This window comes from Vitis vinifera, chromosome 12, assembly GCF_030704535.1.
Source record: "Vitis vinifera cultivar Pinot Noir 40024 chromosome 12, ASM3070453v1".
In the NCBI taxonomy this organism is placed as follows: domain Eukaryota; kingdom Viridiplantae; phylum Streptophyta; class Magnoliopsida; order Vitales; family Vitaceae; genus Vitis; species Vitis vinifera.
In genome coordinates, this window is record NC_081816.1 from 13,142,209 (window position 1) to 13,168,875 (window position 26,667).

General features: G+C 33.1%; 1 pseudogene; it reads left to right on the forward strand.

Annotated features, from left to right (window-relative positions):
* The first annotated feature begins 20,070 nt into the window (after positions 1-20,070).
* LOC109123543 (uncharacterized) lies at positions 20,071-20,569 on the forward strand (annotated as a pseudogene).
* Positions 20,570-26,667: the final 6,098 nt, after the last annotated feature.

Here is a 26,667-nt window from a genome sequence, read left to right on the forward strand (position 1 = left end):
TTTAAAAAACCTAACCCTCCTCTCTCTATCTCTCTCTCGCTCTCACTCATTCTCTCACTCAAACACTCCTTTGTACAACGACCGATACTAACTTGTTTTCTAGATTTTAAGGGTTTTTGTTTTTACTAACCGTAATTTTTGTTATAAGGGTATCTTGGTAAATTTGGATTTTTAAATCCCAAGAAATCTTACCAAGTATGTGATAGGATCCTTAAGGCTGAGGGAAATTATTGGAATTTTCTTTTTTATATTTTTTATGCCTAATATGTATATTTTTCCTATTATATATGTTTTGCAAAAAAAAACAAACTTAATAATCTAATGGAAATAAATTTTTGAGAAAATTGGAGTCCAAAAAGATATTACTTATTAAATTTATGAATACTATATATTAAGGAAATAAATTTTGTTAAAATAAAATTTAAATCAAAAGTGCAAAATTTTCTTTTTTAAAATTATTCTCAAGGATTTTAAATATTTTTATTAAAGTTTTCCTTATTGGATAAAGTGTTGTTTGGATTTTTATTTTTTATTTTCAAATTTTAGAAATTTTCTTATTGCACTATTCCTCAATTAAAAAAAAATTGAAACTTTGTTTAAAATGCATAATTTATCTTTAAGAATATTATTAGAATTTATAGTTATAATCATTTTAATGAAATAAATTGGTATGCAAATTAGATTCCAAATCTAACAATATTTATTAAATTGAAAAGGTATAGAAATAAGGAAAGTATGTTTTATGAGGAATTTTTAATCGTGAGAGCTAAAGTTTATTTTTTTTATTATTCTTAATGATTTTCAAATTTCTTAAAACATTTTTTTAGAATCTTCCAAAATTACATATTTCCTTATCGGAGATGCTCTCAAATTTTCATAAATTGAAGTTTCTTATTATATTAGAGTTCCCAATTTGGGAATAAATATTTTGGAAAATTTCAGAGGAAGTAATTTATCATTAAAGGACATTACTAAAATGATTTAAGGAAACTTAGTAATTTGATGAAAATAAATTTCTTTGAAAAAATTTCCAAGATAAGATATTTTTCAAATTGGAATTATGTAAATGACAATTTTATGAAAATAGATTTTAGAATTTGAGAGCATATTTCTTATCAAATTAAATTTTCAATAAAATATTTTGATGAAAATTTTAAAAGTTCACATTGCCTTATTACAAAATGTTTCTAATTTATGAAATAAAAATTTTCAAAATTTTTTAGACATAGAAGATAATTTATTCATCATCGTAATTACAAAAGCCCTAAAGCTCTTAATCAATTCAAATGATCAAGTAAGAGTAGTTCATAGGCAAGCCTATAGCCTCCAATATTAAGCCTATCAAGGGTATGGACTTTCATCATCATCTTAAAGTCCATCTCAATTCTCGGTCATTGCGAATTTCAACAGTGGTTTGGGCAAAGGAATTAAGGAATGAGGATTTTCTTAAACATAAGACTAGATATTTTAATAGTAAGAGCGGTCAATCCTAAAATTGGAACTCTTCACATGATAATATTGATATTAAGGATCTTTGTTAATTTAGATATAAAATAGTTGAATCACCTAAAGTGGTCCTACTTGCATAGTCCGAGAGTTGAACTTAAAAAGTATGCTAATCTTGTCTTAAGAATTTTTCATGTCTATGTTAAAATCTTAGATTTAAGCAATGAAAACAATCTCAAATTTTCAAAAATGATTTTTTAGGGTTAAAGTACTAACCTTTAGGTTTAGATGTTCCTAAACCTTAAATTCCAAGTATTGAAGATGACCTTGAAGTTGTTGGCAATCTCACAAACCCACAAGCTTCTACCTAATGACTCAACCTTGTTTTTAGCACACTTTGAGTGGAGAGGAAAGGAGGGTGGAGGTTATGACTCTCTTTGTCTCTGGATGGTGGAAGACAAAAGGTTATGGAAACCTAACCTCTATGGGGTATTTATAAAGTTTGGAACTAGGCTTAGGTGACTTGAGCACACATGGGCTTAGGTCACTTAATTTAGCCTAAATTGGGTCCTAATTAATTAACCAACCCAATAAGGCCTACTAACTAATTAATTAAAGCCTAATCCAAAGACCTTGTTCATTTACTCCTATGCAACCATGCATAATTACCAAAACGCCTTTATTCACAAAAGTGAACCTAGAGTCAATCCAACCCTCATAACCCATGCCAACAAGGTATATGAGCTCAGAGTGGGTACCATTGGGATCTATAGGAGTATTGACTCCCTTATAATTCAATTCTAAAGTTGATTCAACATCCCACTATAAAGAATCAACTAAACTCTAGTATCCTATCCATTGTGTTTAATCTCCCCATGAACTAGTGTCCATAGTTTAACAAGGTGAAAGCTATCAGCCTTTCAAGACTACCTTTACTATTCTTGAGTTATAGATCCTCACATTGTGTGTTCAATTGACATATCTTAGCTCTCAAAGAGCTTATGTCAAGTTCCACTTAAGGAACTACTATGACCATAGTTTCCGTGAAAACACCTCATTTTGATCACCCAAGGGGACACATTGTCTCAATCCCATTAGATATCATGGCGCCTCCATTGAGAATACCTATTGCTACCGGTTTCCAACAACAGTGGCCCAATCCATAAGGAATATATGATTAGCTTACGATCTCATTTGTAGGTCAAAACCACTGCTAACTTTAACACAAGTTTAATATTCTCTCAAGATTGAGAGATGACACAATGAGGCAACTTAGTGAGGTCAAGACTACTTGATAGCCTTAAGTCATGACTTACCATAGATCCAATCCAATGTGTAACTATACACACTAGTGCACTCACCATGGGAAATCCATTCCAATAGCCAAGACCAATTATCCCTCCAATTAGGAGGTGGTTCACTATAGGCTCTAATGGATTTCCTAGACTTATGAACCAGTTGTGAAAAAGTCATCCATTTGCAAGGAACCTATAACTTGGATCTTCCATGCAACTCCTACTACACCCAAATCACATACAATGCAAAAGATGTAGGCAATAATGCTCATAAAGTACAATACATGGAATAAGGATAGATAAAAGTGAAACTAGAATATTAATAAATAAATAATGAATTCCAAATTTTGTTACATCATGTCATGCTTTTAAGGGCTCTATCCTAATAGTTTAAGGCAAAGAGGTTAATGTGAGATGCTCTCTACCTACTAAATATTTTAAAATGACTTTTCAAAAGAAACAAGGACTACTCGAGCAATTAATCCTGCTCAAGTGGTTTTGAGTTCGCTCAACCGGTTTGAAGTCTGCTTAAGCGGTCATGAGCATATTATCGAGTTTAGAAACGGATTTTGGATGAATTTCACTCAAACTCTAATTTGGAAACTTAAGATATTGAAATTGTTTAGGCTTTTGCTTATAAATACCTCCCTGATAACCCATTAAAGGTTAGAGATTTTGCTTTAGTTGATTTAGAGATCCTAGAGAGAAACCCTAACATGCCATTTCATTCTTGATATCTCATTCAAAGATTTGATCTTTGATTATTAGGTTGAAGATTATCATCCCTTCGAAGTGGTTGAAGGATCTACTAAGGAGCAATAGGAAGTTACTGCATCGTAGACGTGAATTGGGTTGTAGGTTCTATAAAGTAAGTCTTTAGGGTAAAGTGGTCAAGTAAATATGTGTGACTTGATTTCAAATAGTGGATTTAGATTAGTAGGTCTTAAACCTCATGATTTTTATGTCCATTGTTTGTTGGGGTTTTCTATGTAAAAATCTTTTGTCTCATTGAATATCTTTATATTCCTTACTTATATTCTGATTGATTATATTGAATTCCTTTGATTGATTTGTTAGGTTGTTATTGAGATTAGAGTGGTCATTTTGGTAACTATTATCATCCCTAACATCTCCTGGCATATATTTTGAACATTAATAATTATATTATTTTATCTTTAACTAATCACATGACATTTCTAAAAGGTAAAAATCAGTTTTTTTTATATATCTAAAGATTTTAGGTAGAACTCATTTAGTTATTTGGGATACCCCTAATTTCTATTAGGTTAAAAGAATTTGGTATAATATATAAATATTTATTTAAATTTTTTAATCACCCCATTTACCTTATCTGGGTATTCCCTATTAAACTTTTGGTAGTTTTTCAATACCATTTTTTAAAAAATAATTAAAAAGGAAAATTATCTAATAAATTAACTAACTTGAAGTATTTTAATAAACTAATATGCAATACATTAACTAATAAAACTAATTAACTTGAGGAACTACACACTATCAACCAATATATTTTTAAAGAATTAATTAATAAAGAAAACTTGGCAAACTTGCATCAAATAAATTAACAAACATGAAATATTGAATAAACTAACATGTAATAGGTTAACTGAAAAAAAAAAAAAAATTTGAAAGATTACAAACTATAAATGAAGGTATCAAAAACTAACCTCATTACTTATCGATCATGAAATATCTACTATTATCTAAAACCTAAATATCATAAAACAAAAATAATCAAATTTAACAAATGAAAATTTTCAAGGCACATGAACTAAATTACAACAATCAAGAAATATTTAATTATTTTCTAAAATCTAAGAAATTTTTCAAGGCACATGAACTAAATTACAATAATCAAGAAATACTTCATTATTTTCTATAATCTAAATATCATAAAATAGCAAATTCAAAGGCACTTAAACATAAGAAGCTAGAACACAGGCTTATACTAAAACTACAAAACTAAAACATGGGATTTTTTAAAGTATAAAATTAACATAACAAACTACTAAATTCATAAAACTAAACATTGGATTTTGAAAGCATAAAATTATCTTGACAAACTAATGGAAACTAAGCCTAAAAACATTTACTAATCTCTAATAAATAAACTAACAAACAGTATATAAAACAATATTAACAAAGGAACCTAAATATAGAAAACTAAGAATACAAGCTAACCTGAGTTTATAAAACTACAACATGGGGCTGCGAAAGCATAAAACAACACAAATTAAAGGGAACTAACCTACATAGCTCAAGAACATATATGCTAATCAATAGTCCAATAGCAATTATTTATAAGTGCATCAAATAACAATCAAAATAACCTAGACATGATAAACTAAATAATGCAAGATAACCTAAACTAATTAAAACTAAACATGGGATTTTATGATTGATAAAATAAACTAAAGGAGACTCACATAAAGGACTCAAAAATATGCGTACAAATTCTTAAAGCAATATTTATAACATATAAGTACATCAAATAACTCAATCAAAATAAACCTAGGCATGATAAACTAAGTAATACAAGTTAACCTAAAATAATTAATACTAAACATGGGATTTTATAAACATGTAATTAATAAAATAAACTAAAGGACACTTGCCTAAGTAATTCAAAGATATACATATATACTAATAAAAAAAATAATTATTATTTATAAGCACATCAATTAACACAATTGAAGTAACCTAAGCATGATAAATTAAACAATACAAGATGACCTAAAATAATTAATACTAAGCATGGCATTTTGTAATAACTAAAAATTTCTAAGGGAATGAGGCTAAGATCAATAAAGGGGTAGGTGTTAAAACTATCAAACATAAATTAAATATCATGGGATCTCAAGATAATAACTAAAATTCCTAAGGCAAATAGGCCAAAAAAATCGATAAAAAGGAAGATGTTAAAACTATCAAACTTTTACAAGATAAGATTTTTTTAAATGGCATGGGAAATAAACTAATACAACAAACCTAAAACAAATTAAATACCATCATCAACCTTTGCAAGATAAATTTTTTACTAGCATGGAGACCATCCTAATGACATGAAACTAAGTATGACAAAAACAAGTAAATACTAAATCTATTAAACTTTGTAAGATGAAAAATTGGATAAAGTATTCTAATAACTATATACTATGAACAATGAATAAATAAACAAGTAAATAAAATAATATTAAAACTAATCAAACTTTATAAGATAAAGATTTAAATAGCATGGCTAAAAACAAGAAGATTAGATTATAGGATTGTAAATTGTTCAAAGTGAGACTTTTAAATGCATGGAAGACAATCTATGCATGAAATTCAAAATGAAGCAATCATGATTTCTATGTCTAGGTTTGATTCCAAAAATCCAATAATCAAAACAAATAAAGATCTAAGAAGAAAAAAATCCCAACAAGAACAATGTGTCACCCCATCTTAGGATTGGTGTGTCACATGCATATGTGCCTCTAAAATATAAGATGACGTTGAGAAATTATCTAGAATAAATAATGTAGAAGTGATGAGTATTCATGAATGTCTAACCTATTTCTACCATGAAAATGAAGAAACATCTTTCAACATAAGAAAATTGAACAAAAAAAATAAAATTGCAAGGAAAAAGAAATGCGTTTGGCATTTTCTTGAAGGATGGGCATTGGTCAAACCTTTCATCTAGAGTTGCTTTTCTTTTAAATTTAGGCTTGAAGAATGTAAAATGTTCAAATAATAAGGAATTGTTAGTGAATATTAGATAAACTAGTGGAGCTTAATGAAGATTTGGGAACAAGTATTAGAGATTAGCTAAAATACTAAAGTTGAGTGAGGATAAGGAAGATAAAAGTAATTTAAAAGCAAGATCTATAATAGTTTAATTCATTAATAAAATTTTGAATCAAAAACTAAAATAGATTGTGACCATCCTTAGAATATCCAGACAACAAAGTTGATCCATTTGTGGATCATTTTTCATGCTTAATAATAAAAGCAAATGATGAAATGATTTTCAAATGCTTTTTGTTATTTACTAATTCTTTAATACATCGATACTAGATAGCCTCCTTAACATTCATAACAAATATATTTTCAGCTTTATATTTTTTTCATTTAACAACAATGGTCATTGAAAATGCCATCCTCCTTGACATGACCATACAAAGTTTAATTACATTATATCTTCCAAGGCTATTTTTTCTAACTTCTACTTTTTGTAATTGATCTATTGTTATCATTTAGTTCTCGGATAAATGAACATCAATAATATTTTTAATTACTTCTTTCTTATTTGTAGCTTAAGGTAAATCATTTGTCTGAACATACCTAGCTTCCCTAGTGAACTAGACCCTTGGGGCAAGCCAAATTTTAGGAGAAAAAACAAGGTGAGCTTTTGAAAGTCTTGTTTTACATCAAAAGAGATGAACAATGGAAACGTTTTTTTTTTTTTTTTTTTTCAATTTCATGCAACTAACTTTATCTTTCTTAATTAACTGTTTTATTGAAAATTCTAATGGGGTTGTAATTTGCAGAGAAACTTTACATCATCTTTTATAGATGATGAACTTCTTGGGGTTGTAATTTTTCTTCCTTTGAATATCCATGGGACTTGTCTTGCATAGATTGGTTCAATGCATATATATTTTCCTTAATCAAACTAAGCCTAAAACATGTCTAAATTGATCATATAATTTTTGTTACAATTATATGTTATGCTAAATATTAAAAAGTATTTGAAGTTTTAGTTTTGATATATAATAGTGGTAGTGATGATGAAACTAACATGTTAATAAGATGCATCTTCAAATATCAAGTATAAACTAGCTTCTATTTTTTCTTCTTCCTCTTCTTTGTTTACTTCTCAATTCAGGCACACCAAATTCGCTTTGAGACTCACAAAGGGATAACTAAGCATATTTGCATGAATTTTGATGGGACAAGATGGAAACAACTTATCCTTATTGATGATAACAACTACTTGGTTGAAATCTCTTATTCATGTAAAACCAAAATGCTTGCAATGCTTCAAAAAGCAAACACAAAGCTAAGTCCTACTCCAATTGAATCTTCTCAACAAGGTTGAAATCTTCATTGAGGTTTTCATGCTAAACCTTTATATGAGGATAACATGATAAAAACTTTATATGCATATATATATAAAGCCAAAAATATTTGATGGGTGGATATTGATGAAATTATATTTCACTTACATTTATAACCTATAAACCCATTTAGGTTTCTTTATATAAACTTCTTTGTTATGGTATTGATTTAGAAATGTCGATTATACAACCTTATGATGGATATTTTAATGATTTCATAAAAATCAACGCAATTACCAACATGAGAGAAACTCTAATAGTTAAGATGAAGTTACTATTGTACCAATTTAAAGAAACGCCAACTTTAGAACCATATGATTGACAAAGTAAACTACAAGAAATCTTGAATATGAGAGAACTCTACATAACCACAAAGTTCTTCACATAACTATTTGTCATTGACTTTGGCTTTTGATATTTGATTTCATTTTTCCCATCATTAGTTTTATGTTCTTTTGAAATATCAATCACTTTTCATAAGCCATTTTGACAAGGTTTGATATAAAATTGTAGATATGGTTACAAAGTTCAAGTTTCTATTATTGAATTTCATGCATCTAATTTGGTAGGTCATCAATTGTTAGGATAGAGCCCTTGAAAGAATGACATGATGTATTTATGAGTTTTTAGATTCACTTTCCTATCTCACTTTTACATTATGGTTTATTTTAGCATTCAAGATTGCATCATTTGTAATATACATAATTTAGGTGCATTAAGTATTGCATAGAAAATTGAAGTCATGGTTCCTTGTATTTTGATGAGTAATTAGCCCCTAGTTCATAGACTTAAGCAATTCATTTGAGGTTGTAATGCATTACCTTCTAATTAGAGAGATGACTTGTCTTTGTCATTAGATAGGTTTCCCATACTGAGTACATTAGTGTGTATGGTTACACATTGGACAAGACGTATGGTGCATTGTGACGTTGGCTATCGAGTAATCATGATTTCACCAAGCTAATATGCTACATAATCTCTCAACTATGATAGAATATTGAGATAGTGTTAAGACCTTTATATTCCCTATGGATTGGGTCACTATTGATTAGGGTAGGTGTGTCCTCTTAATTATCTTAAGGACTTTTTTGAAATACGCTTAAATATATATATATATATATATATATATATATATATATATATATATATATATATATATATATATGTATGTATGTATGTATTTATTACTATTTGATGTTTTATTTTCTCTTCTCCACATTTTCTGAAAAATGAAGTGATAATTTTTCTTACAGTCTCGTGTTTTTTTTTCTTTTTCTATGCCTTTTTAAGCGACAAATTGAATTCTGATTACAGCTTCTCAGTTCCTTTCATTTGCCCATGTTTTGTCAGCAACCAAATGGGAATTTTCATTGCAATTTCTTGATTTCTTTTCTGGTACCATGTATTTTCAGCAAACAAGTGGAAATTTTGATTAAAATTTTTCCTTTTTTTCCCATGCTGCAAATAAGTGGGAATTTTATCACAGGTTCTAGGTATTTCTTTTAGTCCAAAGTTCTTTCATCTTTGATTGGAGATTTTATTAGACCTTGGAATCAATGTGGTTGGTTCATTTCCTACCTGATCGTCGGACATTCAGGTTTGCTTGGTTTTGAAAATTTGAATGGTGGACATGTTTGTTTCTAGATTGGTTTCTATTGTTAAATTTCTTGTTTCTTGAAACTTTTATATATAAGTTTTAGGGTTTTAAGGCTATCTTTGATTCTAGCAAAATACCAAGGTTATGTTTGGTTCCTGGAAAGTTTGAGGGAAAATTTAAGGAGAAGAAAATCGAGAGGAAAAGTGGAAGGAAAGAAGAACTAAAAATAAATAAAAAATAGGTTCAAAGTCAATAAATTATTTTTATATGTTTCTTTAAATTTATTTTACTTATTTTTCTCTATTATATAAAGATTAAATAATTTTAAAATGTACAAATTTTTAACTAATTTGAATTATATTTTATTTTCTTTCATATTTCCCATAGTGAAATCAATCATGAGAAAACTATTTTCCTTAGCATTTTTTTTTCGTTCCTCCATACTTTCTAGGATCCAAATGTAACCCAAGTAAATTGATAAAAAAAAATGATTTTCTCGTGTTTGATTTTTTTATTAATTTTAATTCTATTTTTTTCACTTTTTTTTCCTCTTTATTTTCTTTCTCTCTCATTTCCTTCAAATTTCCAATAACCAAACATAGGGCAACTAAAATTGCACCAATTTTAGGATATGTTTTTGAAAAAGTTGTTAAAAGTGTGTTACCTATTGCTTGTTTGGATACATTTCATATTTTCTAATTTCAAAAATAAAAAATAAAAACTTAACTCTTATATAAAAATTATGAACTTACCTTATATTCTTCAAAATTTTTAAAATTTGAGGTAGTAAATTTTTTTTAATATCTCAAATGGTTTAAACAGTTTTTTAAGTTATCATCTTTTTAAGGCAAGTCTCGAAGAGTTCTTATACATGAAAATTACTACCTGTGGACCCCGTATTTCGGCTCATGCGTTTCCCACTCGAAGGCGAGCTCGATTTTATTTGAAAAATTGATTTTATTGATTAAGAAAAATGACTTGGAGTCGCCATTCATTTTTGTTTTATTTTTAAAGGGTAAACAAAATAAGAAAGAAAAACCCTAAGTGTGACTCCTTATTTTGGAAAAGGTGGTCTGTGAAAAACCGGATCGGGTTCGGGGGTCAGGTTACTTGTCGGGAACGTACGGTAAAGACCGTAGCACCCCTCTAAGCCCCTAAAATAGGTCTCTACTAATAAAATGAAGCAGACATGGCAATCGATTAGGAAAAACAGTGAATACCCGGAACTATCATGCACATATGAGAATCAGAATATGAATAACTAATGATCAGAATGAGTGAATACGTACCTGGGCAGCAAACAACAATGCGCTATCATGGAATGGGGTTAGTGAATAAACACAGAATGATTATATACATATCATGGAATATAGCAAAACGATCATGCGTGGTAAATAAATCATGGAGGTTAGCATGGGTATGTGTTGATGAATGGCAACCATGGGGGGTGGCCATGCATGCACGATTCCCATGCATGTAGGTGGGTGACTTTGGGATTCCCATGGAGATGAGCATAGCATGGGTATGGTGGGCAGCCGGGTATGAAAATGGATGGTTTGCATGGGTATGAAGGGTGATGGCTATGGGTGCATGCATGGGATGAGTGATATGGAACGAGCTAGTGAGAGAAAGGGTGATGGGAAGGAAAATGGGTAGGAAACAATGGGTTTGATGGCTATGGGTGCATGCATGGGATGAGTGATATGGAACGAGCTAGTGAGAGAAAGGTGGTGAGAAGGAAATGGTCAGTGGGAAATGGGTATGCATGAAATGGTTGTGAGAGGTGGTGCATGAGGCATGAGGGATATAAAACGAGAAGCGGTGGAACATATAATATGAGTAATAGGAATATAGACATGAAGGTGATGGGAAAATGGTGAGATGTTTTCATGGGAATATGGTGAATAGGAATTATGAAATGGGTATGAATGATGGGTTCTTGAGAAGATGGAAGATGAAATGTTCCATATGGCCATGCATGCATGCATCACGTGCAAGCAGGGAATGCCCACAACAAACTGAGCATAAAAAAACACAAATGCCATCAGCACATAATACCCTTGGGATCTTCATTTGGACTCTGTTATTCCCAGCATAGCAATCGAGAGGAGAGACATCATGTCCCGTTAAAAAAAAAGGTCTCCTTCACGTCTTCCTTGGTTGGGTCAATAGAAAAATCACCATTGGGTGTCTCATCTTCCAAAAACAATCTCAAATGGTGCCAAAAGATCATTCATTGCAGGGACATTTGCACCTCCAGTAACAGAGGAAACGGCAAGAATAGAGTACCAAAAATGGGAATAATAAAATAAATAAATAAAAAAACGTGCAAAGCCCGTTTCATGCTTCATTCAACAAGCTTGCTAACGGATTGAACGACCATAGGTTCATACAAATATATGGGAATGAATGCTGAGATATTTCATAGTGAAGCTAAAAACATAGTCGGCTTACTCTTCAACAAAACCAAGAGGGAAAGATGATAAAATAATGATCATAAATCCATGGTTATTCTAGAGATCAAGGAAAGCTAACAATATGGCCTGATATACATACCTGAAACAAACAATAATATCTGGAGACAAAGTAGAGAAAATAACAAACAGGGACAATGGTGAATATGGGGTTCGTACCTGGAAAGTCCCTTCTCAAAAAAACCTTCCCAGCCCGCTTCTTTCTCAGTTTGTGTCTTCCTCAGCCAACCCTCTCGCCTAAGATCCTTCTTCTTTTCTTCCTCTGTTTTCCTTTTCCTCCGCAAGCTACTAGTGGCCTGGACTCCTTAAACCACAAGAACCGAGCTTCGACTCTCTCAATGAATTTTTCTCCCTGCCTGCAACAGCTGGCCTCTCCCGAAAGTTCAAACCTCTGGCTTCCCCAAAAAGTCCTCCAACCCCCTAGGAAAGAGACCTCCTCTGCAGCTGAAAAATGTCTCCCTTCTTTACGGCCAGGAAGCCACCTCAAATCACCTCCCCTTTGCTCACTCTTCCCGATGGCAGAAAAAGCTCACTCGCTGCTATTCCTGAATCATCTCTCTCTAGCCGCCAGCCCAGAAAGCTCTGCCTCCCCTGCAGCTTCAGAGCCCCCAGCTGTTTCTCTTCTCACGGTCTTTTCATCCATTTTTCTTTTCTCTTTGTCAAGCTTCTATTGGTTCCTCAAAAGTCCATCTGAATCTTCAACAGCCAATCCGGGAGTGACACGTGGCTGCCTAAGCGCGCGACACCTGGCCAAAAACTAATTGCAAAAAATGCTTTAAATATATCCCAATTTGGGGATCTACACTACCATTTTCTATTTTTGAAAAAAATAAACAAGGTGTGTATACAAACAAGTACTAATTATGTTTTTGTGTCATTTTTCATTTTCTCTATTCCTGAAAACAAATTATTGTCACTTCAAGCACTAAACGGTCCTTAATTTCTTGCAGAATATTGATAAATTTATAATTGCTTGATCTTTTTTGGTTTGCCAAATTAGTAGTGTGAGCATTTCTTGCTTGATCTATCTCAATGTACAACAAATTTAATATTTTATTAACACATGATTCTTTTAAATTTCTCTTAGTGTTCTTTATCTTTCACAGAGAGCCCAAAATAAGCTGATTAAGTCACTTTTCTCACTTTCCCGGGATATCCCCACTGTGTTTGATTCTAGGGAAGTATTAAAGAATGAAAAAACCATTAAAGAAAATGATTTTCTCGTATTTGGTTTTATTGTAATGGAAAATGCGAAAGAAAATAAAATATAAAATAGTTAAAAACTCGTATGTAAATTCTTTTTTCTTTATATAAAAAAGTTAAAATAAGTGAAATGAGTTTGGAATAATAGAAAAAAATAATTTATTGATTTTAAATTTTATTTTCTCACTTTTTCTTTCATTTTTCTTCTATATTTTTTTTCCCTCACATTTTCTCCTAAATCTTTTGGGAACCAACCATAACCTCTCAATTTATTGTCTCCAGCTATGCCCCAAACTTTGCTGTTATAAGATTTAGCTGCATCTTGCTTCTCTAAATCGTTCTTTTGATTCAGAGGAAGTGATGACTGATGGTTTAGTGAACCATCTTCAATATTGTTGGATGATGTTACCTGGTTTCTGGGGCAGTTCTGTAAAGGTCTTGGATGAGTTGTCTAATTTACATTGATATTCATTTGGACGGGGAATTGAATATGTTGTTTGCAATTGGATTTGATTTGAAAAGTGGTAACAGTCATTGAAATGTCAAGCCAAAGATATTATGGTATTAAATAATGTTGTTTGGCTGATTTAGTTACCTGAACTTGGTATATGTAAAAAATTGATCCTTTTAATTTCCTTGTGCCTTAGTTTGCCTATCAAAAGAACCAAAAATAAAAAATCTATAAAATTGCCTAAAAGGAAAGGAAATCCTGGGGGGGTTGGTCTGTCAAACCAACGGTTCCCATAATAGGTAGCGCAAGATAGAGTACCTCTAGTTGGGGCATCGTTCACCCTACCTGGCTCCTCGGATTTGGAAAAATTTACACTTTCAATATTAAAAATGTTTTGCATCGTTCACCCTGTTTATTTATTTGGATAAGCTATGTTGCATGGTTGTAAGTATGATTGTCAGATACCGGTATGTGTCTAAGTGTCCGATCCTTCACCAATTTTAGGATATGAGGACTCGACTAAAAGATCCAGAAAGGGGCACTATTATAGGATATGACATAATAAAAGAAAAATCAATTAAGAATAAATATGAAGTGAAGATATTATTTTTAAAAGCTGTGATATTTTCCTTCTAATTTCTTTTTTTTCCTCTTATCCTTCATTTTTTTTTTCAATAATTCACTTTTCAATTAACTCTTCTTTTTCTCTAATATGATTATTAACAATAAAGTTGAAAGAATAAAATGATATCAATGAAAAAAAATCAGTCACTTCTAAAGTAAAATAGGAGTATCCAACAAGGATACTACACCCACACTCATGTCATTTCATGTCAATACGGCTATTTTTGGTGAAATTGAAGGATCCACCTTTCATAGTGGATACGATGCTCTTATGTAGTTATTAGATAATTTATTCCTTTTTTTTCGGAAGTCTCTAAATTTTAGTAGGAGATGGGTTTGATAACTGGGCTTATGGAAAGTTTTCTATCTTCTTCTTTTGCTTTTCTTCTTGATTTATTTATTTATTTATTTTTATGGTAAGCTGTCCATATATCCTGCTCTACAAATAACCAGCACCACTTGGTGCACTTTATTCTGAAGCCCTACCTTCAATCAGAAACCTTTTCCCTATTTTTACTCCATTACCAAACTCTTTAATCTTCTTCCTTGCTTGTCCAGAAATTCAACAAGCTTGTGCATTTATTTTCAATCCTTAAACCACTTAAAAGGACATAACCACTCATATCGTTATCTACTCGTGCACTTTGTTTTCATCTACATCTCACATGTACAACTGTAGTTCAACCAGAATGTTGTTTGATTATAAGCAGCCTTGCTCAACAGTTGAGGGATGTGCTACATCAAAGCCTTTAATATAATAAATCATACACTATGGGGCTTTATGTCTGATTGAGATTTGGGGTGTTGGAAATTCAAATTATCATCAGATGCCTTAAATCAGTTATCTGTTCTAGAATTCTGAATCTCGGAAAATGTCATCAGATGCCTTAAATCAAATCATTTTGTGGACCCCGCATTTTCAGCTCATGCGTTTCCCATTCGATGGCGAGCTCGATTTTTATTTAAAAAATGATTTTTATTGATTAAGAAAATGACTTGGAGTCGCCACTTATTTTTATTTTATTTTTAAAGGGTAAACAAAATAAAAAAGAAAAACCCTAAGTGTGACTCTTTATTTTGGAAAAGATGGTCTATGAAAAACTAGATCGAGTTCGGGGGTCAGGTTACTTATTGGGAAGGTACGATAAAGACTGTAACACCCCTTTAAGTCCCTAAAGTCGGGTCTCTACTAATGAAATGAAGCAACTATGACATCTAATAAGGAAATCAATGAAAACTCGAATCAATCATGCACGCGTGAGAATCAATACATGTATATAGGGTGACCAGAGTGAAAGTGGGTATGTACCTGGGCAACGAGCCACCAAGTGCTACCAAAAGAGAGAGTTAGTGCACAATTTAGGGATAATAGCATGCACGTTAGAGAATAGGATAAATCAATCATACATGGCAATTAAATCGATCAATTAATCAATCAATTATAGAATCACTTATGTCGGGCCCCCACCAAAGCTCGTTTATTTTTGCATGAATTAATTCCATAAATTCCATTATTTAGAATTACGGAATTTAAATTCACTTTTATTTCAAAACATAAAAAAAGACGAAGAAAATGTGAAGAAGACTTGCCGAAGAGAAAATGGCAATCTATTTTATTAAAAAGCGGATTTTTGGAACTTAAGAAAAATGCTAAGGATGGGAAAATTTGAAGTTGGGATTATTTAAAAACTAAAACCCGGGAACTTATTTGAAGAAAAAAAGGATTTGGAAAGTGATTTTAATAAGTTAAAGATGGTAAAAAGGAAGATAGCACTCGGGTCAAAGGTGGCCATGCATAGGTGGCCATACATTGACGCACAAGTGGAAAGGTTATGAAGGAAAATCAAGTAAGAATGTAATCTAGTGTCCATGGTTTTATCAATGGAAATGACGAAGAAGTCCCTGGTTTCCATGGATATGATGTTGAGCCTTCATCTAGATGCACAACTCTGGCAACTCTCAATGGCATATCTATGGCATTGCGGAGTAGAGTAGAGCTTGCATGGACACTAGTGATATCGGATTCGGCAGGCCCAGTAGAGAGACTCAACTCCAGGTCAATACCTGTCTGCAGTTCCAGTGCTTTCAGACTTGAGTCAGCATATTTCTTTGGGCTGGGTGTTTGTTCGTTGCCAAGCCGCAGAGTGAAGTCCAATTCAGGGTTTGTAGAGGACTCTTCTTCATTTTCTTTGGCTGAGGGCATTGTAGTGCAAGCAGTGGCTGAACTCCCTTTGTTGTCTGAGGGACTTGATGAACGCCCTAGCCCAAGAGCCAGTGAAGAACCAACTTGCTGACCCCTGGTGCCATCAATCAAACTCCACTTCCGTTTGACCCTCTTTGATGCAGTCAAGCCAGGAATCGAAGAGCTGGGGGGAATCAAGTCGCTGGATAGTATCCACGCAATAGTTGGCTCTGGCTCCTCCAATTCTCTCTCAAAAAGTGTCACGCCCTTCCACATCTGGACTTCTTCAAGTATTTGTCAAGAAAGTGCGGCAGGCGCTTGACAGTAGGAGGAATGGTGACAATGACGGTGCAGATAGCCGCCACCACCCATGTAGGAATGCACTCCAACGTCGTCTCTTCTTTTCGGAAACCAGTAGCGCGCTGCCATCTATCAGCGCAGGGATTATTCTGCTGCCCTCACTAAGATGCTTTCTTCTTCTTTCAACTCTGATGACCTATCCCTTCTCGCATTGAAAGCAACCATTATGAGCGATCCAACTAGGGTCCTTGGCATATGGTCCGAGTATGACTTGGTTCTTTGTCAATGGGTTGGGATCTCATGCAGCTTTACGAGCCAGGTGGGATTTCCTTCACTCTCTGGTTCTTCCTCTTCAAGGCTGGTTTCTCCTGCTCGCAGGTCCTCTCTTGTCTGAAAACATTAGAACTGAATTTGGAGCTAAGTGCCTGTTCAAGAGTAGATGCATAAGGATTATAGTGTGCTGAAATTTGTGATCCACCAAAGTTTGACAAACGAGATGACTGATTCCTGTCCAGGAGATCTGATGGGTATCTTGACATAGAAGAACTGGAGGAACATCCTCAACAGGGAAATGTTGCACTTTATTCGCTGGTGATCCCCTCAAATCTTCAACATTGGCAACATAGAGATGGTTACCAACAAGCACTGCTGTGGGAGCAGTAGAACCATCATCTCGGTAAGTATCTCTTTCAGTATCCAGACAAAAATCATGTCAGCTTGTTGATATGTTTCACTTATAGCCAATTTAGTATTTGTCATGAACTCTGGATGCTTTAACAAATTCTCAAAGAGATGCTTCTTCAAAAACCTGCTGCTACAGTCGTCTTCTTCTCCTGTCATCATTGCCCATCTTTCAACAACTCTCTTCCTAAAAAGCGGATACATCACCTAGCAACCTGATCGATATTGGGAAACCACTAGCAATCACTGACTTGAATACATTCAGTTCAAAGTGGCAGTTTGATCCATTTACAGTAATAGCCACGTGAGTTCCCATAACCTTGAGAGTGGCATTGAACCTCAATCGATAGAGGAATATTGGCAGCATACCCACCTTCCAGTAGTAGTCAGCGTGATACTCCAGAATACCCATAATCCTGTGGAGGTTCTTCAATGGATCTGAAGGAATATGGAGCAAAGCTATCATTTCACCCTTCAAGAGAAGCACAGGAAGCCAGGACCAGAAGCTAAGCAGTTATTGGAGCTTGGTGTGGGCTGCCCATGCTAGTTCTAGAGACCATTGCAAACCCTTCCCCAACATAATTGGCCTCATCCGTTCTATTTGGAGACCAGGCAGCCCAAATGAGAGGACCTGGAGCTAGAATATCTGGTTTGAGAAGATCCGCATCTTGGAAGTTGAAACCTCTTATATTGGGTCCCCGAGCAGAAAATAATGCCACCGGAGGTGCTAATTTGTGGAGTATAGGCATCAATCCATCCCCAGTGCTACCTGCAGCTTTAAAGCTCTTCACTCGTCCAGTCCAATCTCTTGAAGTGGATGTATTATAGTAGTCTATTAATCCATTGATTTGCTGACATGTTGCCCATCCCCATAAACATCTGTACATAAATTGATTCTGCTTTTGGATACTTTCCTCTCTCCTCAGGTGAATTCAATTTTTCTACAACACCCGTCTTCTCTGCTAACACTCTTGGCTAAACATCCAACCCATGCTCTCAAAGTGCTAGCGTCTCATATCTGATGACTAGCAGATAACATTGCCCCTTGCTAAGACCCAAATATGTACCCTGAACCACCAACAGTCAAAAGATAACACTAATGCCCTGATTTTTGGCCGTCACCAATCTTTTTGAGCAAAATAACCCAGCAATCTCACGAACAAATGAAACAACTGCTACCCAAGCTCAGAAACTGTGCCCATAAAGAAATCAAGGCAATGCTGGCCAAAAACTCTTCTCCTTGGAGGGGTATGAATGGCCATCGAGAACAGAGCATGAACAGCAAGGGAGCAAGCACAAAAATAGAGTATCAACTGAACCAAAGAAAACACTGACCCGACCTCCATTTCATGCTGGAGTCAATGGGCTTATACATGGGTGGGAAAAAAAACAGGGGGAACTAAGATCTCAAACATGTGACTCAAACATTCAAATGAGAGCTATAAAGGAATCAGATTATTCTAAAACAAATTTTCTATGAAGAACAAAGCATGGATACATTATCACATAGTCACAGCAACCCCAAAAGATATCAATGGCAAGCAAAATGTGGTTAAGCTAACGTACCTGAGGATGCTCGTTTTCTTCCCTCTGTTTTCTTTTAATTTCTCTTTGGTTTTCCTCTGTGCTCTGCCGTCTTCCTTCTCCAGCTCCAGCTAGCCAAAAACACGCCCAAAATCTCTGTCAAACAGCCCTGAAAAACTCCCTCCTGTGCAGCCTCAAACCTCTATGTTCTCCCTCTCTGGTTCTCTCCCTCATACGCTCCTCCACAACAGAAACGTACTCCTCTCTCCAGCAACCTCAGAAAATCAGTCTCCTCTCCTCTAGCTCTGCCAGAATCCCTGCAAAATATCTCCAGCCAGCCTCTCAAAAAGCACCCCCCCCCTCTGTCACAGAAACGCCGCCTCCACTCAGTCTCCTCTCCTCTAGCTCTGCCAGAATCCCTGCAAAATATCTCCAGCCAGCCTCTCAAAAAGCACCCCACTCTGTCACAGAAACGCCGCCTCCACTCTCTCTTTAGAATCCCCTTTAGTAACCAGCCAATCTCTGCACCCAAAAGGCCACCTCCTTCCTGTCAACGAATCTCCTCTAACAGAAAAATATACGCTCCACACTAACGGCCAGAATATCTCCATGCCACGTGTCAAACTCTCACTCGTTCCTCAATTCCACTATCTGATTCTATGACCACCAACCACGAGGCGACACGTGGCCCTATGGGAATGCGACACTTGTCAAAACAGGCTGCCTGAGAGATGAAGCCCCAAATGGGGGTCTACACATCTGTTCTAGAATTCTGAATCTCAGAAAGTGCACCATTCCCATTACTTTCCTTGTAAGTCATAAATTTCCACATGAGATGCAGTTGCTGCACAATCTTCTAGCTCTTCTCTCACCAAATATTTCCTTTGCAATGGCAGAATTGATGGGATTCTTCAGTGTGGTGCATATTTCTGATAGTGTTGCTTCACCTGCTAATTTGTTGAAGGCATTCAGGCTGGGGAAAATGATAAAGAAAAACGCGAAAAAATAAAATCCATTGCCCAGACTAATTATGGGTTTTAAATTCCTAAGAATTATGTGTTTCAAACTATTGACCATATGTTTTCGGTGTTGAGAGATAGATTCAGCTCTTATGCGCTTCTGTCTCAATTTATTGTTTTGTTCCTCTGTAAGAAAATGGTTTTTGTCTTGATTTAATGTTATCCCTTAGATCATGAGAGAGTGAGAAGTGATATTGAGGGTAACCTTGCTCCAAAATCATCAGTTCAACCTCCAAAGGGTTCTTTGAGCACAACACAAGGGGAAGGGAAGCGGGTGGCAACTGCTGCTAATCCTAATGCAGAAGATGCTGCTGAACTTCTGAGGTGCATCATCATTGCTTTTTTGTCAATGGGTAGCCCAAGTTAATGAACACAACCCCATCTATCTAGCTATTTATCAACCTATCAATCTCAATTCTGGTTTTGGTTGTAGGATGTGTATGCGATGTGGAATACCCAAGACATACTCCAGTGAGCGAGGAATGGTCTGCCCACAATGTGGGGATCGCCCACTTGCAGATGCAAATAAAGAGACTGACAAGAAGAAGGGATCAACCATCAAAGAAAAGGAGAAGAACAAGAGGATGAAAGGGCAGTCATCTCATGCTTCTTGGAAAAGTGAGACAGAGATGCAGCTCCGGCAGTAATATGATTAGTAGCAGAACCTAAAAGAGTAAGTTGGATCATGTAACATGTTTTAGGAATTTAGAAATAGGATTGGCAGAATCACCCATGTAGCTGAGTTGAATTAGCAGAACCCAAGTGCCCTAGGCACATATGTAATGTCTTTTAACGTTGTTGCCTTCTTTGTGTGGACTTTACTAAAATCTAAACTGGTGCTTTTTGTTGTTTTTGTTTCTTTTTTTAATCATAGATCAACAATGATGTACAATCAAATTTTAGACATTGCTGGAGTTGAAGTTACCTAGCTTGGTGATTGAAGGCTTTGAAATTTGGTTAAACACCTAGAGGTGAAACAGTGCTTGGTCAACTAGAAAAGTTTGGGTTCTCAATCTGTTTTGTGTTCTCCTTTTCTCCTTTTCTAGGAGTACGATCATCGTTAGTTAGGCATGTCTGTTTAAACTGTTTCCTCTTACGAAATATATTAGTCTATCAAAATAGGAATCAATGAGCTTCTAGGGTTGATTATTGAAGACCTTTTTTTTACTGTTAATTAGCCATATTATTGGGTAATGATACTCAGAAACTAATGAGACTATTTTCTTTTGGTTCTCAACCCTAAGAATATTATTTTATGAGAGTTTTACCCTAAAGGCGTGTTTGATACAAGGAAATAAGGAATAGTAATGGATATCTTATTATTTTTCTCATTCATTCTCATGTTTAAATAACTTAAAAAGTATAAGACAACACTCTATCTAAGGCTAATGTTATTACTGGTCTCAAGTATGTCTCGTTGTCAAAACTTGTCATAGGAAGATGATTGATCAATACCTAGAAAAGCTAGATTGTTTATTTAGAAAGTTAAATGAACTTAAGGCTATGTTTGATTCTTGAAAATTTTGAAGGAAAAGAAAATAGAGAGGAAAAATAGAAGAAAGAAACAATAAAGAATTTTTTTTAAAAAAAAACAAAAATTAAAGTTAATAAATTATTTTTATATGATATTTCAAATTTATTTCACTTATTTTAACTCCTCCATATAAAAATTAAATAATTTGAAAATACATAATTTTTTAACTTATTTTAATTATATATATATATATAGATATATACATATTTTCATATTTTACATGGTACAACCAAAAAGGAGAAAATAATTTTCTTTAACATTTTTTTTTCTTCTTTTCTTAGTATTTTATGAGAACCAAACTAACCTATTGAAATCAAAGGGAACCATTGTTAAGATTGTTTAGTTGAAGTTCAACCTCAAATGGTAGCCAACGCCAAGATTGGAGATCAAATCCCCTCAATAGATTGACCATAGGTCAATATGCTCCTCAACCATCTATAGATCCACCTATTGATCTAATTTTCCAAGATTCTATGAAAACTTCAATTTTTTTAGCTTAAAAACAATAGGGAAAGCCTAAACAAACTCCTTATGACTTTGAAAACGTTTTATACATCAATTACAAAGGTGATTTTCATTTAAAAAAGTTTTTATCCAATTTTGAAATTTAAGGTAAGTTTGAGTTCAATTAGATGAGTTTTGAATGTTTAAATAAATGATATGCAATCCTAACTTAGAATACCCATAATCTTGCATAAATGAACCTAAAAATAATCATGATAAATCTTGTTTTTTATTTCCTCTTCAACTTCATATAGTTTTTTTCTTGATTACTCCAAGGGAATCTTCTTGTCAATTACAATTAAAGAAGAACTTTAGAATCAAGCCTTGTTTTGTTATCCTCATAATATGATATTAACCAAACCTTAGTCCAATGCAAAAAAACAAGGCAAATCACACGTATCTAGCTCATAAACATAGTAGAGTGAACTCCAACTTGTAGAAATACAAGACTTCTATGACCAAGAACATGAAGAAATAGTTAGTAAATTGTTGGAAACCTTAGACCTCTCCATTACCATACCTTGATCATATAGGTGTATGCAAACTACCTTAGGCCTCTAGATCCTATGCAATGGAAGCAAAAAAAAAAAAAAAAAAAAAACATATTTTTATGAATCTAGGATCAAAAGGAAAAGTATTAAAAAACCTTACCTTTGATTTAGATATTCCTAAATCAATTTTGCTCGATGAAAATGAAGAACAAAGAATTTGAAAGTCTCGCACACCTAAGATCTTTTGCTCGATGACTCGAACCACGATCTTGACACTCTAAAGTGTGGGCTTTGGATAGAGGAATCCTAAGCTTTCTCTTTTTAGAGGTGGAAGACGATTCTCTCTCCAAAAGTGAAGGAAACCCTAACCTCTAAAGGGGTGTTTATAGGGTTCCCCTACTAAGCTTAAGTGACTTGAGCCTACCAAAGATTGGTCACTTAATTTAATCTAAAATGGGTTTTAATTGATTAATTAACCATATAAAGTCATCTAATTAATCAATTAGCTTAATTCAAATAACTTGTTTACCATCCCTTGTGTAGCCTTACACAATTACCAAAATTCCCTTATGCACAAGAGTAAACCAAAAGTCAATTTAACCCTCATAAACTATGTCACCATGGTATATGAGCTTAGAATAGGAACTAGGGGGGGGTCGTCCATAGGAGTATTGGCTCCCTCAAAATCCAATTTTGAAGTTGATTCAACATTCCACTAAAGAGAATCAATTATACTTCAATACCTTATATAAATAACAATGAGACGTACCTTGAGTTTGTGACCTACTATCCACTACATGCAGACTCCCCATGAATTGGTGTCCATAATTTAATAAGATAGTGCTATCACCTATCAAGATTACCTCTCTAATAGTTGAGTTATAGATTTCATTTATTATATGATCAATTGACATACTCTAACTCCAAGGAAGATATGTCAAATTTCTATTAAAAAAAATGCTATGACTATAGTATTTTAGGGAATATGTCACCCAAGGGAACACACTATCTCAATCCATGAGATATCATGATGCCTTTTTTTAGAAAACTTTTCCATCGATTGTGACCCAATACATAGGGATATAAGACTCCCTCAGGATCTCACTCATAGGTCAAAGTCTTATGTTGACTTTGGTACAAACTCAATATCCTCTCAAAGTTAAGGGTCCATACAATATAGTAGCTTGGTGAATCATGATAATTAATAACCTTACGTCATGATTCACCATAGGTCCTATCCAATGCGCATTACATACACTAGTGCACTCACCATGTAAAAACCATCCTAACGGTCAAGACAAATCATCCCTCTAATTAGGAGGTAGTATATTACAGTTTCAGATGGATTACCCAAATCCATAAACTGACAATGAACAACTCATCACTCTACAAGAAACCTATGATTTGAATCTTCTGTGCAACTCCTAATACACCCAAACTATGTACAATATGAGTGATGTGGGGCATGAATGCTCAAATAACCAATTAATGCAAATGGGTTAATAAAAGGAAACCAAGAAACAAAAATAAATAAGTTTATAAATGCATCTATATCTATTACATCATGTTATCCTTTCTAGGGCTTAATTCCAACATAAATATTGTATATATAAAAAATATCTAAGGGTCTATTTGGCATTTTTTTAAGAACTTATTATATATATATATATATATATATATATATATATATATATATATATATATATATATATTAAGTTAAAGAACAAAAAATAGTCTTTTGGTATTTTCTAAAAATAAAGGTGTTTTTTAAAAACATTTTTAAAGAGAAAAAAATAAAATAAAAAATTGTTTGGATAATTTTTTGAGTTTTTTTAAAAATAATATTTTCTATTTTGATTTTATAAGATATTAATTCAATTTTTATAAGATTAATTAAATTTAATTCAAGTCTTATTAAAAAAAATTGTAATTTCAAATCGATAAACAAATAAATAGTTTTTATTAAAATGTGAATATTAATATTACAATAAAATAAAAAATTTATATATATTTTAAAAATATATTATTGTAGTATATATTATGAAATATGAATATTAACATTTTCATAAAGGTATAATTGATTTTTTTTTTTTTTGGTTAATAATTTTTTATTTGAAATGTATTGAAAAAAAAAATCATAATTTCTTAATATCATATAAGCCAAGTTTTATTTAAAAACAAGAAAATTTTCAATTTTTTTAATACCTAAATAAACCAAGTTTATATATACTTTGCAAACTCTAAAAATTAGTAGATCCATTAAAGAATTCAAAGCATTAAGTCTTACTTGATTTGGTCTCATATGATTTAGAATCTATTTGCTTAGTAAGAAAATTTGAAAAAATATAGTTGTGTGTAGAAGAGAAACATTAAAGACACAACTTTTATGAACTAGTTTTTATGAATCCCAAATTACTTTGTTCTCAAGCCTTGAATCTCATTTGGTGTATGCAACTATTCCTAGGGCCACTAGATCCTTATGCACAATGGAAACAATAACATTCAAAACTTAATAGGAACTAGTATTACGGGTTAGAAGTGCTTATCGAAAATTCGAATGTTCCTAGAATTGATCTTTGCAATCAAGAACATTGTCGAGTGCACGGTAGTAGTTGAAAGTCTTCTAAACCCACTAATTTTCCACCCAATCATTTGTCCTTGAGCCTTAGCATTGGATGGTGGAGATCTTTAAAGGTTGGAGGCTAGGATTCTCTATATAAACATATAGGAAAAAATGGAAGAGGCATTAGTCTAAAGCCCTAATCCCTATGGGGGAATTTATAGACTTCCCTCTACACTTAAGAGACTTGAGCCTACCTTGGGCTTGAGTTATTTAATCAAGTCTAAAAGAATCCTAATTAATTAACAATCCAATAGGAGACTAATTAATCAATTAGCATAGTTAAGAGATATTGTTCATTAGTTTTTGTGCAACCTTTCGCAATCATCAAAACACCTTTATGTACATAAGTGAACTAAAAACCGATTCAACCCTCTTAAACCATATCATCAAGATATATGAGTTCGAGCAAGGACCATTAAGACCCACAAGGATAGTATCGATTCCCTTATAATTCAATTTTGAAATTGACTCAACATTCCACTATAGAAAGTTAATTGCACTCTATTAACTTGTGTATATTACAATGAGACACTAAGTGCTTGGGTCTATGACCTACTTTCCATTGTATATAGTCTACCCATAAACTAGTGTTTCTAATTTAATAAAATGAAAGCTATTAGTCTCTAATGCAGATTGAACTGGTTCTCAAGGGCTAGCAAGAAGAATGGAGTTCATATTGACACATATTCCACCTGCTACATCTTTAAATTTTTTTCGAAGTTTGAATTACTATAGTAAAAAAGGGGGACAAATGCAATATTTTATTATCTGTTTGAAAGTCAAAACTACTAAAAATTTATATAAACTCTAAAAATAATTAATTGCCAATTTTGGAATTCCACATATGATAATTAATAAAATGCAAGATTAGTGGTTTCTACAATTAAAACCTTTTAACTCTTAGTAAAATGAGGGTAACACTCTACAATTAGTGCAAATCATGAAGCAACTTTCAAAGATTTATAGTGTGTGAACAATTATTGAGAGGAGAAAATATCACATATCTCTTAATCCTAATATTATTTTGGGAAAGTTATAATATGACAACAAAATGTCCTAATATTCATTTAGTACCTACAATTAAAAAAACCTTAAAAAGCTTGCCCTAAAGTTAAAACATGCATCCCACAAATGCTAAACTTGCCACAACATAATTAATGTAGTCATTAATAGAGACTTGATAGCAAGTTTGAATAGTCAAAGGAAGTGGAAGTGGAAGTGGAAGTGATTTCCAGCACCCGAAAGGCTGTGCTAAGCAGGGACCAAAGCACTGAGCAAAAGAGAATTATAATTAATATTGGTTCCTAACAGCTTTTCTTTCAGCTCTTTTTTCTTTTCTTTTCTTTTTTTTTTTTTCAGATTTGCATATCAACCTCTTCTCTATCCAAACATGGTAAAATAAAAAATTGAATGAAGCAAAATGAGCAAATATCCACAATAAAGCCCTAGATCTTGATCCAGTAGCCTATGGATCATCTACATCTACAACCAGATAAATATCAAAGATGAACTCTATACTTCATGCCCGTTTGGTTGCTGAGAAATCGTTGGAAAACAAAAGAAAAAGTTGGAATCTCACAATAACCAGTTCAAAACTGATAG